This window comes from Moschus berezovskii, chromosome X (assembly GCF_049115385.1).
Source record: "Moschus berezovskii isolate FMDL1 chromosome X, NW_MosBer_1.0, whole genome shotgun sequence".
Lineage (NCBI taxonomy): Eukaryota > Metazoa > Chordata > Mammalia > Artiodactyla > Moschidae > Moschus > Moschus berezovskii.
In genome coordinates, this window is record NC_142488.1 from 15,709,010 (window position 1) to 15,726,033 (window position 17,024).

General features: G+C 39.9%; 1 pseudogene; it reads right to left on the minus strand.

The window, feature by feature from the left end:
• Positions 1-6,485: 6,485 nt before the first annotated feature.
• Positions 6,486-7,218, minus strand: LOC129564550 (fatty acid-binding protein 5 pseudogene; annotated as a pseudogene).
• Between the last annotated feature and the right edge of the window lie 9,806 nt (positions 7,219-17,024).

Here is a 17,024-nt window from a genome sequence, read left to right on the forward strand (position 1 = left end):
CCTTTCATTCCAATAAATTAATACCTATTTTCCTGCAGCATGGCATTTTCTCAGAAGGCTCCTGAAAATATATTAAGTAGGAGTTGCATTCTAAGCCAGTTCCCGCAGAGACTTCCCACCTAAGTAGCCATTATACTGACATGGCTGTTAATACTTTCATTTTTCAATTCATTTTTTCATCTCTTTAATGGGCTTATATTCTGTCCACCCACTCAGAAGTCACCCATGGCCAATTCATGAGCCTTTTGCAAAGACAGTCTGCTGAAACTGAGACTGTGTGTGCTTGAATGCATTTTTGTGTTTTGTTTTTACTGCAAAGATAAATGTAGTCATTGAGATAAGCAGGCTCTAACAAAAAGTTCTATTTGTTTTTCTAAATGGCTTTGAAATTATTTTAGTAATCACAGAGTATAAAGAGTTAGACCTGCACGGTCCACTCTGGAAGCCATTAACCACGTGTGGCAATTGAGCATTTTACCTGGTTGCTAAGCTGGGTTGAGACGTGCTTTAAATATAAAACATATCACTGGATTTCAAAGATTTATATGCAAAAAGTGAAAAATGTCTCATTAATGAAATTTTATGTTTAGGAAACACTGAAATAATAGTTTAGAAATATTGGTTAAATATAGGACTAAAATTGATTTCACCTGTTTCTTTTTATTTATTAAACGAGAGTAATAGAAAATCTAAAAATACACATGTAGCTCACAGTATATTTTTCTTCAACAGCACTGAGTTAGATGCTGCCATGACTCCTCCACCATCATTTTCTTTGTCCATCTTTATGTGGAGGGCACGCTGGGACTGAGGAATTTATCATCTTTCCAGGAGTGGAGGTTTAGGTATCTCCAGAATATTCCTGAATATTCTCAGGGAGTGTCTTTCCTGGCTGTCACTCTGAACTGCCTTCATGCTTCTGCACTCTTGGACAGACCATCTTTTTGCAATTTCCCTTACCCCTAGTTTCAGTCCCCTAAGAACTCATGTTTCTAGCCTCAGCAAGAAATTCACATTCCCCAAAATTTGTTTTTCATAGACACAAGCTTTTCTTTCATGAGACAGACTTCTAAGGAGTAATTTAGTTCCCCATTATCTCAATCTCTCTCACCAGATTCAGCTCTGGGCCTTTATTTGCATAACCAAAAATCCTCTCAAAATGTTTTCCCAATCTTTCTTTGCACCCTGACACATAGAATGTGAAACAGCCACTTCAGCCAATGCTAACATTATTCCCACCACGCCTTGCTGCTCCCACTGCACAGGCTAGGTAACACCTCAGTGGGCAGGGTGTGAAGCCAGTGAGAGCTGTTGTAAGAGCTACACGTTTACATGGTTACTTCACTGGATTTGCTCATTCAAGCCTTTTTGCTTACTTACATGTATTCAGACTCCACTATGGATTATCTGTGTACTTTTGAATAGCTGGTTGTGAATTGTTAACTTTGATCAAAGACCTGTGCATTTCCCCCTTCCTGTGAGCCAGGTATTATACTGGGTCAGAGCAATGTTGGAGGCCTCGGGACAGGCTTTGTCTCTGCCTCCTACTCTGGGCACTACTGCCCAAGGGAGCTTTCACTGAGCCTCACAGAGTATGGATACACCTGGGGTAGGGGTGGCTCTTGGGGGAGAGCCCCAGAATCCCCTCAGCTAGTATCTAAGCGGAGAAGGCAATGGCAAGCCACTCCAGTACTCTTGCCTAGAAAATCCCATGGATGGAGGAGCCTGGTGGGCTGCAGTCCGTGGGGTCGCTAGGGGTCGGACACGACTGAGCGACTTTACTTTCACTTTTCACTTTCACACATTGGAGAAGGAAATGGCAACCCACTCCAGTGTTCTTGCCTGGAGAATCCCAGGGACGGGGGAGCCTGGTGGGCTTCCATCTATGGGGTCACACAGAGTTGGACACGACTGAAGTGACTTAGCAGTAGCAGCAGTATCTAAGCAGAGGGAGGGAGGTGTCTCTGTGACATGGATGGTGGAGGCCCACGTTACCCTGTGGTTATAAGGAAAATAGGACCAGGTCAGGGCTGAGTTTCGATGACGACTTACTAAGAATTCAATAACACGTTTTTTTTCAATAATACATTTTAATGTGACTTTTTCCCAATAATTTAAACACTTGCTCGGGGAAATGGCTGTTTCTAGATCTGAAGCAGGAAAAGGACAAGATGTCGTGTTAAGTCAGAAAGTGCATTTTCAAAGATTAATAGGAGGGGTCCACTAGATACAGAACTGAGCTCCTACTGCCCAAAGTCATCAAAATTTGAAAATTAAGAATAACGGGCTCTGCCAGAAATAAACTCATACACCTGTGCCAATCAATCTTCAACAAAGGAGGCAAGAATATAAAATGAGAAAAAAATCTCTTCAGCAAGTGGTGCTGGGAAAGTTGGACTGTTACATGTAAGTCAGTGAAGCTAGAACACACCCTCATGCCATACACAAAAATGAACTCAAAACGGCTTAAAACAAAACACCACAAATTCCTAGAAGAGATCATAGGCAAAACATTCTCTGACAAATCATACCAGTGTTTTCTTGGGTCTCCTAAGGCAATAGAAATAAAAGCAAAAGTAAACAAATGGGACCTATTCAAACTTGCAAACTTTTGCATAGCAAAAGAAATCGTATTTTTAAAAAAGAAAAAAAAGACAACCTATGGAATGGGAGAAGATACTTGCAAATAATGCAACAGACAAAGGTTTAATCTCCAAAATATACAAACAACTCACACAACTCAATAACCAAAAAAAGAAGAAAAAGTCAATTGAAAAATGGGCAGAAGACCTTAATAGAAATTTCTCCAAAGAAGAAATACAGATGGCCAACAGGCACGTGAAACAATGCTCAGCATCACTAATTATTAGAGAAATGAAAATCAAACCTACAATGAGGTACCACCTCACACCAGCCAGAATGGCCATCATTAAAAGTCTACCAACAACAAATGCTGGAGAGGATATAGAGAAAAGGGCATTCTCTTATGTTATTGGTGGGAAGGTAAATTGGTACAGCCACTGTGGAAAACAGCATGGATGTTCCCCAGAAAACAAAGAGAATTACCATATGATTCAGCAATCTCAGTCTTGGGAATATTCCTGAACAAAACTCTAATTCAAAACATACATGTACCCATATGTTCCCAGCAGCACTATTCACAATAGCCGAAACATGGAAGCAGCCTAAATGTCCATCAACAGATGAGTAAAGATGTGGTACATATAAACAATGGAATGCTACTCAGCCCATAAAAAGGACAAAATAATGCTATTTGCAGCAACATGGACGCAACTAGAGATTATCATACTAAATGAAGTCAGAAAGACATATCGATATCACCTGATGTGGAATCTAAAATATGGCACAAATGAACCTATCAACAGAAGAGAAACAGACTCACAGACATAGAGAAGAGACTTGTGGTTGTCAAGGGGGAGGGGGAGGGGAGGGATGGACTGGGAGTTTGAGGTTGGTAGATGCAAACTACTATTTTTAGACTGGATAAACCACAAGGTTTTATTGCATAGCGCAGGGAACTATATTCAATATCCTGTGATAAACCATAAGGGAAAGAGTATCAAAAAGAATATATATATTTGTGTAACTGAGTCACTTTACTGTAAAGCAGAGATTGGCACAACATTGTAAATCAACCATACATCAATTTTTAAAAATTAAAAAAAAATCATAATAATGGGCTCTAGTTCCACTCAAAATGGAGTAAGGACATTCCATGGCATCTGAGATAAGAAGAGTATAGCCATTTTGGAAAAGGACTAAAGGACGGCCTTGGGCAGAACAGGCCTTGCAAGCTAAAGAACAAAGGCCATGGGGCCTGAGTCACAGAAACAAAAATCAAGCTGATGGGAATAAAAAATTAACTGTTATAATAACGAGTATACCTAGTTGCCACAAGACAAGAAAAGTGAAAGTGAAGTCAAAGCGCGACTATAAATATCCGTTACTGTGATTTTTTGCAAAAAACACTCAGGCACTCCCTCCCCTTCACAGCAGCACTCCCTATTCCTGATAGTCAGAGCCACCTGCTACGGATCAAAGAAGTTTCATGATTTCTGGAAATTATCAGTGATGATGAGACAAACCCTCCCTTTTGTTATAAAAGCAACCCACCCCTTCTACTTGGGAAGCTGGCACTTCTTTGCTGCCTTCTCCCCTGTGCACAAGCTGTCTCTTTCAAGAAAAAGTTTTGTTTGCCTAAGAGTCTTGGGAAAGCGATATTCACTTCTATGGTTATGCTGAAATATAAAGAACCTGAGCTTCATTAAGTCCTGAGACCAGGTGTGTGATTTCAATTAAAAGACAGTGGGGAAAAAAAAGACAGTGGATTCAAGCCCCACCCAAGTTGTGCAGTTGCATTTTCACAGACATAAATCAAACCAGAGAACATTACAAAAACCATTTAAGCCAGTTCTAGGAAGGAGTAACAGTTAAAGGACTCAAAAGGAAATTTTAAAGGCATTTTGGAGGAATATAGTTATATTTTGGAAGGTCAAGATATGACTTCAAACAATGACAAATGTGAGGGAATGGTGATCATTTGATAGAAATATTATTTCAGTATGAAAAGTACAACTTATAAAGAATAGCCCCCTAAAGTTAACTAGCAGGACACTGGTTGTTCCGTAAGAATAAATAAGCTAAAATAGAGATCTATTAGTTTCTATCGGCATGTCACTTTGCAATCTCCTGCCAAATCTGGCTGCGATTTTGTTTCACACATTGTTTAAATAAAAAAAAATGATCCTCCCAAACCTTTGGTAATTTCTCCAAAACAGTGTTCTCATCGACTCCACATTAGGACTTACTGGGAGTCTTAAAAAAAACCAGGCCCATGGCCAATCCTAGGCCATCTGAGTAAGAACTTGTTGAGGGCTGGACTGAGGCACTAGTGGTTTCCGAATCATCCCAGGTGATTGTAATGTGTAGCCTGGGTTGAGATCCACTGCCACAAATGACGGAGAAGGCAATGGCAAGCCACTCCAGTACTCTTGCCTAGAAAATCCCATGGACGGAGGAGCCTGGTGGGCTGCAGTCCATGGGGTCACTACGAGTCAGACATGACTGAGCGACTTCACTTTCACTTTTTACTTTCATGCATTGCAGAAGGAGGTGGCAACCCACTCCAGTTTTCTTGCCTGGAGAATCCCAGGGACGGGGGAGCCTGGTGGGCTGCCGTCTATGGGGTCACACAGAGTCGGACACGACTGAAGTGACTTAGCAGCAGCAGCCACAAATGAGCCCTACTCCACCTGTGTGACTAGAACCAACTCACATCTTGCTTGAACTACAGTATACTGAAAAGTCACCCTATCATCCCTTCCCTCAAACATACCGTATTTAGATTTCCCCCTCGCATTCTCATGTCTGCTTCATTTTATTTTTTTAAACAGGTAAAATTAATTTTATTAATATACAATATTTAAGTAACCAACTATATCCAAAAATGTTATTTCAATATATAATCAATATAAAAATCAGAGGCATTTTCATTTTTTTGGTATCAAGTTCTTTAAATTTTATGTGTATTTTCCTTACCCAGTGCTCAGCAGCCACATGGGGCTACAGCACAGGGCTACACCGTCAGTGAATCCAACTCTTTCATTGACCACTAACATTCAGTAATTAAAAGATTCTTACAAGTTAACATTCCAATGTATAGAGGGTGGTTTCATAAAAGTCTCAAGTATTACATTTAGGAAATTTAACTCAGGATCTTCATATAAGCTGAGACATGCCAGAGTTGTAGAATGATTGATCAGTCGTGAGTGGGCTCAATGAGTTGTAGGTTCCCATTCCAACTCTACAACTTCCTGTGTCCTTGAACAAGTTAGCTAGTCAAAAACCTGTGTTCTTACTTGTGAAAGAAATAATGGGACTAGCTCTCCAAGGATTGCTATGAGAATCACGTACATAGTTTTAGCCCAGTGCCTACAGAAATTTTCCAAATGTGAACTGTTGATATTTGCTATTTGGGTTGAGAAACAGGACATAAGTCACTAGAATTCTAGTTATTCTTTATATTCAGAGTTGAATTACTTTTTTAATTACTTTTGTTAATAAAACGAGAGAACATTGCATGCTCTCAACGCTGTTTGTCACAGTGAGTGCAATGATTTGTCCTTGTGTTCAGATATAACTCAACTTCTGGAAGACAGTCTGGCACCTGGTAGGTCCTCAGAAAGTTTATTAAACAGATTTTTGGCTACAGAATTCCTGAGCAGTAGTTATAAACACAATATTGAAAGTATGATTACTAGCCAATGATGGTGATTTAATCTTTATCCTTATATTTAAATTATAAAGTTTATGTAGCTGTTTTTCAATGAGAACAATCTCTGCCACAAATTTAAGATTCTTGAGTTGATACAAAGTTCAAAAGCACAAGGCAAGATTAATGATTGGTAGCTTATTGGCCACAGAAGTAGTTTTATATATAAATCACTAAAAGATAATCTCAATATGGTATACTCAAGGCTATCCCACTTATTCCATTTGTAAATGTTAAAACTCATTGCTAAATTCCTCTAAAGTTTAAAAAAGCATGCAACACTGGTGTAGCACAAACAGATTTATTTACTAACCAAAGAGATGACCCTAATTAAACTAACACTTTGAAATAGTTTAATTGTTTGTGATAAAGATAATTGAATGCAAAAATGAAAAAAAAAAAAAAACAACCCAGCAGTATGGAGATTTGCTCATTGAACTGAGCTTGTTCATCCTCGCAACTAATTTCTGTGCAAAACGATGATGGAATTTTTACTCTACTTTTTCATAGACCCGAGTACAGGTAACACTGTTCATGATGCATACCACCCACCACTAATTTCCCATCTTCCAGCTTTCTTGTTATTGTGCTTTCCTTTCCATCCCATTCCTGATGTTGAACCAATGCGCCATCTGTAAAGTTGCAGACAGTCTGAGTCTTTCTGCCATCAGCTGTAGTCTCTTCAAACTTCTCTCCCAGTTTACAGGAAAACTGTGTTGTTTTCAAAGTGCTCTCAGTTTTTATGCTGAGGTTTTTGCCATCAGAAGTGATGATACAGTCTGGTTTGGCCATCGCACTCACTTTTCGCAGAGCCATCCCCACTCCTACTTCCTTCATGTATTCGTCAAAGCCTTTGCTCTCCACTAAGTGCCATCTTCCTACCAGCTGCTGAACGGTGGCCATGGTGGGTCCGAGCGGACAGGCATGACAGGCTCGGGCACCGGGAATCAGGCTGCCATCTTCCTACCAGCTGCTGAACGGTGGCCATGGTGGGTCCGAGCGGACAGGCATGACAGGTGAGCAGTGGAGGCTCGGGCACCGGGAATCAGGCATGCCTGGTTCATTTTAGATAAAGAGATCAAGAGAAGTATTTTCCCAAAATAGTTCCCTTTCACAGTTTTGCAATTTCTGGTTTGGGTACTGTCTTCACTAAATAAAAATGGATTTGGGAGTCCCCCGGCAGTCCAGTGGTTAAGGGGCTTCCCAGGTGACACAGGGGTAAATCATCCACCTGCCAATGCAGAGACAGGGGTTCAATCCCTGATTAGGAAGATCCCCTGGAGGAGGACATGGCAACCCATTCCAGTATTATTGCCTGGGAAACCCCATGGACAGAGGGACCTGGCAGGCTACAGTCCATGGGCTTGCAAAAGAGTAGGATACAATTTAGCAACTAAGTACACATGGACACACCAGTGGTTAAGACTCCATGCTTCCACTGCAGAGGTGTGGCCACAAAAAGGGGGGATTTGTGTTTGGCAAGAGTAAGGAGAGGTTGAAACAAAACAAAGTAGCTATTCAGTTCAGTTCAATCGCTTAGTCCTGTCCGACTCTTTGCGACCCCATGAACCACAGCACGCCAGGCCTCCCTGTCCATCACCAACTCCCGGAGTTCACCCAAACTCATGTCCATCGAGTCGGTGATGCCATCCAGCCATCTCATTCTCTGCCGTCCCCGTCTCCTCCTACCCCCAATCCCTCCTAGCATCAGACTCTTTTCCAGTGAGTCAACTCGCAAGAACTCTTGACCCAGACTGAAGACAGAGGGAACAAAACAACACTCTCTTCTTCCCCTTCACTTACCTTCTGTCTATCTCCAAAGATCCTCTGCCTCACGTAAGGATACAAGCCTGTTGGTGTTTCCAGAACTATTTCTATAGGGAAACCCAAATAATAAATATAGGCTGCACCTGTCAACTTACTCTGCTAAATGAAAATCTTATTGAAACAAACAAACAAAAAAAACCCACAATGCTCATGTTGATAACCACTTTTAGATTATTCCCACTCACTGGGAGTCCTGGTATTTGAAAATAGTCTCTTTCCTCTCTAAGCATCATGGTGGTGGTTCCAGAGGCAGTGGAAGATGTTAGATGTACATGTACCTTCTTTAAAGACTGTTGAATAATTCTGGATGAACTTCTAAACCTGATTCACCCAGAAACTATGAAGATAATTTGATTCAAACCCCAGACCTGATCCCCTATGTCTTTGCTACATGATGAAATCAAAAGCTGAAAAGAGACAATGGTGTATAACATCTTTGAAAGTTACCTGTGTCTGCTAAATTATATTAAACTAATTAATCTAATTTTATTGTTTTTAAGAATTTGTATTGATGTACAGTTGATTTATAATATTGCTTTAGTTTCAGGTATACAGCAAAGTGAATCAATTATAAACATACATATATCCACTCTTTTTATTTTCCCATATAGGTCTTTACAGAGTATTGAGTAGAATTGCCTGTGCTATACAGTAGGTCCTTGTTGGCTATCTATTTTAAATTCATATATAGTAGTGGGTATATGTCAATCCGAATCTCCCAATTTATCTCTCCCAGACTGATTAACTTTAATACTTTTCCTTCTCTTCAACCTAATCATAAATCAAAGGTTTTCAGTAATTCTTAGAGCAAGAAGAATTTCCATATTCAACATGACAGCTTGAAATGTTGGAAATGCTTAGACTATTAAGTGATTAACTAAATGAGCACTATTTGCTTATTAAATTCCATAATGTAAAATGAATATTACTTTCAAATATTCAAATAAAAGACATAAAATACTGAACATAATTTCTGTCAAGTTTTGATTATCTGTACTCATGGCAAAGGTAACCTGAATAAATGGAAAGTTAGAACATGTTTCTGGAAGGGAAGACAAGAGTAAATTCTTCTAAAAATAATATACAAACGCCATTCCAATCAGCATGAAAATAAGGATTTTTAAAAAGGTGAAATAATTTTAAAGCTTATATAGAAGAATAAATATAAGAAAAATAAAATCAAGGAGAAACTAAAGAAAATTTTGAGGAGAGTAACTTATCTTTCCATCTTTTCTTTTGAGGAGAATAGTTTATCTTTCCACATATTAAAACTTACTATAAAATCTGCTGTATATTATCTGCATAGGAAGAGACAAATTCATGGTAGAACAAAGAATGCAGAATTCAGAAACAAATTCAAGTAAATGCAGAAACTTAATTTACAACAAGGGTAGTATTGCCATTTATTTGTAGATGAGTTGTATTAGGTTAAATGGTTTTCCATCTGAAAATCAACGTCATAGCTCTACCTCATACTGTATTCTTTTAAAATTCCAAAGATTATAGTTTTAAGAGTAAAAATAAAACACTAAAAATATTAAAAGAAAACTTAAGACAGTAAATGGATAACCTTAGAAGGTGAATGTCCTACCTAACAAATAAAAGCTATCATTACATCTTTAATGATTACATCTGTAACGCCTGGATTACAGCAATAAAGTCTTAACCACTCTGCCTGCATTCACTCAAGTTCCTCTATAATACATTCCCCAAGTAGGATAATCTTTGGGAAACAAAATCTGTACATGGTTGGACCTCCTGTAGCTGTGTCCTCCTTTTTCATCCTTATGTTTATTTGTGTTTTTCTCTTTTTTTGTTTCCTTGAGTCAATTTTTGGTCTTTGTTGAGTTTTTTAAATTGTCTTTGTTTTCTATTTCATTTATTTTTGTTATTGCTTTCTGTATCTTTTTTTTAAAAAGGTTTTATTTTATCTTTGGATATGATACATATTTATTAGTCTTTTTTCTTTTCCAATGTAAATATCTAAGAGTATAAATTTCCCCTACAGTACAACTTAACTTGAAAGTTTGGGTATGCAGTTTTGTCATTATTATAAAGTTATATTTCCATCTTGGTTTCTTTTCCTACTCATGGTCATTTAGATGTGTGTTAAGTTTAGTACTCTTGCCTAGAAAATCCCATGGATGGAGGAGCCTGGTAGGCTGCAGTCCGTAGGGTCGGACACGACTGAGCGACTTCACTTTCACTTTTCACTTTCCACTTTCACACACTGGAGAAGGAAATGGCAACCCACTCCAGTGTTCTTGCCTGGAGAATCCCAGGGAAAGGAGAGCCTGGTGGGCTTCCGTCTATGGGGTCACACAGAGTCGGACACGACTGAAGTGACTTAGCAGCAGCAGCAGTAGCAGCAAGTTCCAACATGGCATTTTCAAGATGATTCTTATTGAAATGTCACATAAGTACCAAAAAGTACACTCCTCAATGAACTTCCACAAAACGAATTTACCCACGTACTCAGAACAAGATAAAGAATGTTACTAGTTCCAGAAGCACCCAGTATGTCCACTTCAAATCATCAGCTTCCCCGAGGGTAACTAATTATCCTTACTTCTATCACCATCAATAGTTAGTTCTGTCCATTTTGAGATTTTATATTAAGAAAATACAGAATGTTCTCTTTTGTACTGACTGCCTTTCATTCTTCCCCATAGTTGTGAGATGTGTCCATTTTGTTGCATGTATATACAACTCTTGATGGACATTTGGGCTATTTTTTCAGTGTTTGATTGATAATGCTATTACTAACATTTTGTAGGAATTTCTGTTGGAAATTGAGTTATGTGTTATAGCTATGCCTAGATTTAGAGTAGAGACTACCAATTTTCCAGTATGGTGGTACTCAGATACATGACCACCAGTAGAGGACAAGAGTTTTGGGTACTACCACATCATTGCCAACACTTAGCATGATCCACTTTCCTATTGCTAGGATTTGGGGAGCACAAAGTGGCTTCTCATTGTGTCTTAAATTTGCATTTCCCTGAAGAACTGACCCAAGAACCTTTTGATATGCTTATTTGGTATCTCAGAAATGCTTTTTTATGAAGTACCTATTCAAGTCTTCTGCCCATTTTTAAAAATTGAGATGTCTGTATTTCTCCCACTGATGTGAAAGAATTTTTAATAAACTGGTATCAGTCTTTTATTCAATATTTGTGTTGAAAATTTTTTCTTACATGTCTTCCTTTTTCACTCTATTAATGTTATGTTTTCATGATTAAAGGTGTTTTGTTTAGATATGGAACAACAAAACTAATAAACCGGCAATGGGGGTAAATATTAGAACAACAACTTTGGAATATAATATGGTATTACCGTGTAAAGTTGAAGACAATCCCTGTCACCCAGTTTTTTTTCCTCCCAGGTATCTGTCCCAGAGAATCTCCAGCACAAATGCACACAGAAATTGGATATCAGTACTATAAAAAGGTAAAAATGACAAAAGTCCATTGACAGTAAAATAAACAATTTCTAGCATATACACACAATGGAACAATATATAGCATCATAAATTAAATAATATACATCAACTTGGATGAATCACAAAATTATAATGTCAAGTATAAAATCAATTCTCAGAAGTCTATATGCAAACTATGCAAATACAGTTGAAATTATATCAATGCCAAAATCATACTAAGTTTGACAATACATTGTTTAGGAATATGTATATATTCAGAAATAATGAAATTATAATCACAATGAAATGATAATAAAGTTTAAAATAATGGTTATCCTTCCTGGGAAGGAATTCAATTGGGAAGGTACCCTCAGTGTCCTGAAGTTTTGGTAGTGTTCTAGTTCTTAAGCAGGATGAAGGTATACAAAGGAGTTTCATTTATTATGACTTTTATATAAATGTGCCATCTATATGTCTATTTTATAATCAAAGGCTTTTTAATATTAAAGTGAAAGTCGCTCAGTCGTGTCTGACTCTTTGCGACTCCATGGACTATGTAGTCCATGGGATTCTCCAGGCCAGAATACTGGAGTGGGTAGCCTTTCCCTTCTCCAGGGGATCTTCCCAACCCAGGGATCGAACCCAGGTCTCCCGCATTGCAGGAGGATTCTTTACCAGCTGAGCCATAAGGGAAGCCCAAGAATACTGGAGTGGGTAGCCTATCCCTTCTCCAGCAGATCTTCCCAACCCAGGAATCGAACCGGGGTCTCCTGCACTGCAGGTGGATTCTTTACCAACTGAGCTATCAGGGAAGCCCTTTTAATATCAGGTACCCATTAAAGTGATATTTTTGGAGGAGTTTGAAATATCATGGAAATTACAAAGATCAACATATATGCTTCTGTATGCATAGCATGATAGTTCTTTTAGATAGGTTATCTGGAAAGGCTCCATCAGCCCCACTTTTCATCCTTCTCCATACTGCTTTGTATCTCAGACTCTTTAAATACTGTTGCTACTGTCTCCTTTGCTCTAGAATTTCCAGGTGAGTTCAACCAGTTGGAGGCATCAGGGAGAAGAGTGAGACTTAAGTATTTATTCCTTCAGCTCCTTCCCTGCCCATTGGCTAGGAATGTCTATGTGTCCCTCTAAGAAAGGCACCTGTTGCCTTGCCCTTTGTATTAGTCAGGGTTCTCCAGAGGAACAGAACAAATACGATGTGTGTGTGTGCGAGTGTGTATCTGATAAAGAGAGACACAGGTTTGTTATACTGATTTGGCTCACATGATCATGGGGCTGAGAAGTCCTAAGATTTGCAGGGTGAGTTAAGCTGGAGAGCCAGGAGAGCTAATGAGTAGCTGCAGTCTAAGTCTGAAGGCCTGAGAACAAGGAGAGCCAATGACAGAAGTTCCAGTCCAAAAGCCAAAAGGCTCACGTCCCAGGGAGAGCTGATGCATTAGGCCAAGTCCAAGGCCAGAAAAGACTGTTGTCCCAGCTCAGCAGTCAGACAGGAGGAGTTCCTTCTTATTGTTTAGTCACTCAGTCTTGTACAACTTTTTGAGACCCCATGGACTGCAGCCCGTCAGGCTCCTCTATCCATGGGATTTCCTAGGCAAGAATACTGGAGTGGATTGCCATTTCCTCCTCCAGGGGATCCTCCCGACCCAGGGATGGAACTCATATCTCTTGCATTGGGAGGGGGTTCTTTAGCACTGAGCCACCTAAGAATTGGCAGTTCCCTCTTACTCAGCCCTTTTATTCTAGTCAGGTCTTCAATAGAGTGGATGCTACCCACCCACATTAGAGAGGCCAAATGTCTGGCTATTCCACGGCCCAATCATTCTTTCCTATAGCTGTAGCTGCTTCACTGTACCTTGTTTTCCTTAACCAATGCTATTATAAATAGTCCCTTAAGTAACCATTTCTCAAGTTATCCTATTTGAGTATATCATCTGTCTTCTTCTTGACCCCCAACTGATACTCATATTTTTAAATATTAGTATTGTTGTTCAGTCATTAAGTCATGTCTGACTCCTTGTGACCCCATGGACTGCAGCCTGCCAGGCTTCCCTGTCCTGCACTAACTCCGGAATTTGCTCAAACTCAGGTCCATTGAGTCAGTGATGCCATCCAACCATCTCATCCTGTGTCACCCACTTCTCCTTGTGTCCTCAACCCTTCCCACCATCAGGGTCTTTTCCAATGAGTCAGCCCTTCACATCAGATGGCCAAAGTATTGGAGCTTCAACATCAGCCTTTCCAATGAATATCTAGGGTTGATTTCCTTTAGGATTGACTGGTTTCATCTCCTTACAGTCCAAGGACCTCTCAAGAGTCTTCTCCAGCACTACAATTCGAAAGCATCAATTCTTTGGCACTCAGCCTTCTCTATGGGACTCAGCCTTCTCTTACATCTGTACATGGCTACTGGAAAAAACATAGCTTTGAGTATATGGACGTTTGTCAGCAAATGATATCTCTACTTTTTAATATGCTCTCTAGGTTTGTCATAGCTTTCCATCCAAAGAGCAAGCATCTTTTAACTTCATGGCTCCAGTCACCATCCACAGTGATTTTGGAGCCCAAGATAATAAAGTCTGTCACAGTTTCTATTGTTTCCCCATCTATTTTCCATGAAGTGATGGGACCAGATGCCATGATCTTAGTTGTTTGAATGCTGAGTTTCAAGCCAGCCTTTTCACTCTCTGCTTTCACCCTCATCAAGAGACTCTTTAGTTCCTCTTCACTTTCTGCCATTAGACTGGTATCACCTGCATATTTGAGGTTGTTAATATTTCCTCTTGGCCCCTTACTAAAAGGCCATTACTAAAGTAATGATACTCTTACTTTTAAAATGTTAGTAAATGTGGTTAAAATTTCTAACATATAGTAGATTCTGCAAGCTTATTGGTAAAGGGTTTTTCAAACACATTGAGATCATAGGCCAGCTGAGTGGTTCAGAAGGCCTTTGATGCCCAGTTTCTCTCTCTCCCTGGCCTTACGGTGTGAATTTCCAAGTGCAGCCAAGGACCAGAGGAAACCTCAAATGCTAACACCCAGACAGCACTGACTGTCCATGGTATCTGACCCAGGATCTCTGAACTACGGTCTGGCCTCATCTCCTCTAGGACACAGCTGGCCACTAACAAGCAATCCAACATGACATTTAAAATTCAAAATGTGAAACACAGAATAATGAAGCCATCTGGTTGATATTGTTGTTCAACAATTATAAGTAATGTGAGCTATAAATACAACAAGCAAAAGGAAGCAAACAAGAGACCATTAATACAACCAATTTGCACAAAATATGATGACTCAAGTGTATTTACACAAACAGAAAATCCTTTTTCAGGAGAATCTTTACAAATGGTGCACTAAAGCAGGTCTAGATGGAAAAATATGACCTGCTAATGTCCTTCAGTCATGAGACTTCTCTAAAGTAATAAAAAGCTGCATGGGAATTTCACACAGAGAACCCTGATGTTGACATTTAATAACTCACAGTTATATAAGAAAGTAAACAACACCAGTCTTGGTTCAGAATCCAGAATAACTTAACAAGAGTTACATCATAAGGACAGCTTAGTGACCAGGACTCTAAGAAACTAGTAACACTTGTCATCAGCCCCACTCATAAAACCTGTAGGAGCTTGAGGAAGAAAATAAACAGCCACAATTGTTTGCCTCTGGATCTATATCTCCAACAGTCTTATCTCTCTGACTATCCCATAGTCAGCTCAAATTCAGCATATCTAAAACTGAACAAATGCTCCTCCCTTCCCAACCTGGACTTTCTCTTATACCCTAGGTTTCTGACATGAGCAACTGAACATATGATGCAATTTGCAGAGAGAGAAAACACGTTTAAACTACATGGCTGATTTCTCAAAAGAAAGGGGAGTGTAGGAGAATGTGTTATTTGTCCTCAATTCTTCCTTCCCTTCTTTTACCTGGGTTTACTGTGGGCCAAGAATAAATCCCAACCCTCACTGATTTAGCCAATGGAATTAAAGGTTTTAGTTGTGCTTGAAGGGTTTGGGTTGGTCTCTTTGGCACTTCTACCATTGCCCATGAGAACAGGCCTTGAGTAGCCACTAGGGATATCTCGAAAAGATCAGAAAACAACCTGCAGCCAGAGCCAAGTGCTGCAAAGCCACAACCACTTGCAGACCCATGGGTAAGAAATAAGTGCTTGCTTGCTTTTGTAAGCCACTGAGGTTGGAAGCAGGGTGCTTAGTTGTTATATAGCATTATCACAGCAGAAACCTGACTACAGGTTTCTTCCCTGGGAAGACAAAATAGCAAGTGTATATATATATATATATATATATATATATATATAGCACAGTCTATCCTTGGTAGTTTATTGTTTGTACACACACACACACATTCCTTTATTCCTGTGCATAATTTTTAATGCTACCACCTACTACAGCTAATCCACATACAACCAAAAAAGAACTGACCCCCTTCCCCAATAGGAAGCAACTCAAAATCAGTCACCCCATCCAGCTCCCAAGTCAGATACCTCTTGGTGATATCCATGACTCAAGCAGAATGAGATGTGACATCTCATGGTCTTGCAATGTGTGACCTGAATGATATCCATTATATGATGTGAACAGAGAGGGGCCAAAAATGTTCAATAAAAAGGAAAAAAGAAAAGCAACATGCCGAGCATGGACATGACCCTCCCTGGAACATCTTTAGTAGAGTGTCTACTTGTCAATTTGCCTCCCTGGCAGTGGAGAGAAGTCGGTGATCAACTCAGTTTGTGTTCACTGAATTTCCTTCACCCAGCGTCTTCCAGGCCCCACCTGAGTGAGGTGGTGGGAGCTTCCCCTAGCACACATGGCACCATCTTAGCAGCCTGCTTCCTACGGGAGCATGCCCGACAGGCCCTGGGTGCACTGGATCGCCAGCCAGGCTGTGTGCTTTCTTCATGACGCCATACACCAACATAGTGCTGTCTTGAAGCACCGTGAGAAAGGCAGAAAAGTAGCCCACCCTGGGAAACAGCTCGACATCTTACAGGTGTAGGTGCACGTTCCCAGGAAAAAACGAACCACAGTCTGATCAGCAGTTTTGCTGCCCTTTATTAGAGAAAAGAGGGAGGGCTCAGCCATTCACTACAACTCAATCAGCTTCACATTCTAGGATCCATTCCTTGCAAAAATCCCTCCTTGAGGTACAAATTTATCACTTAAGTTTTCTCCTGGTTGCGAGCAAACAGAAACCAACGCTGGCAATAAGCACAGAGTGAGGGAGTGGGCTGTGGGAGAATCCATCGGAAGAACACACACTCCAAAACAAGCTGAATAGCCAAGCTGTGAAAGGCAGAAACCAGGGCCTCAATGACCAGAGTGCACGGACCTTTCACCCAGGCCTGTGAGATCCGCAAGGTCACAGGGAATGCCCAACATAAATGTGTCTCCTGGAGCTCAAGGAACAGCCACTTTGAGGGCTGATGAAAAGGTTCTA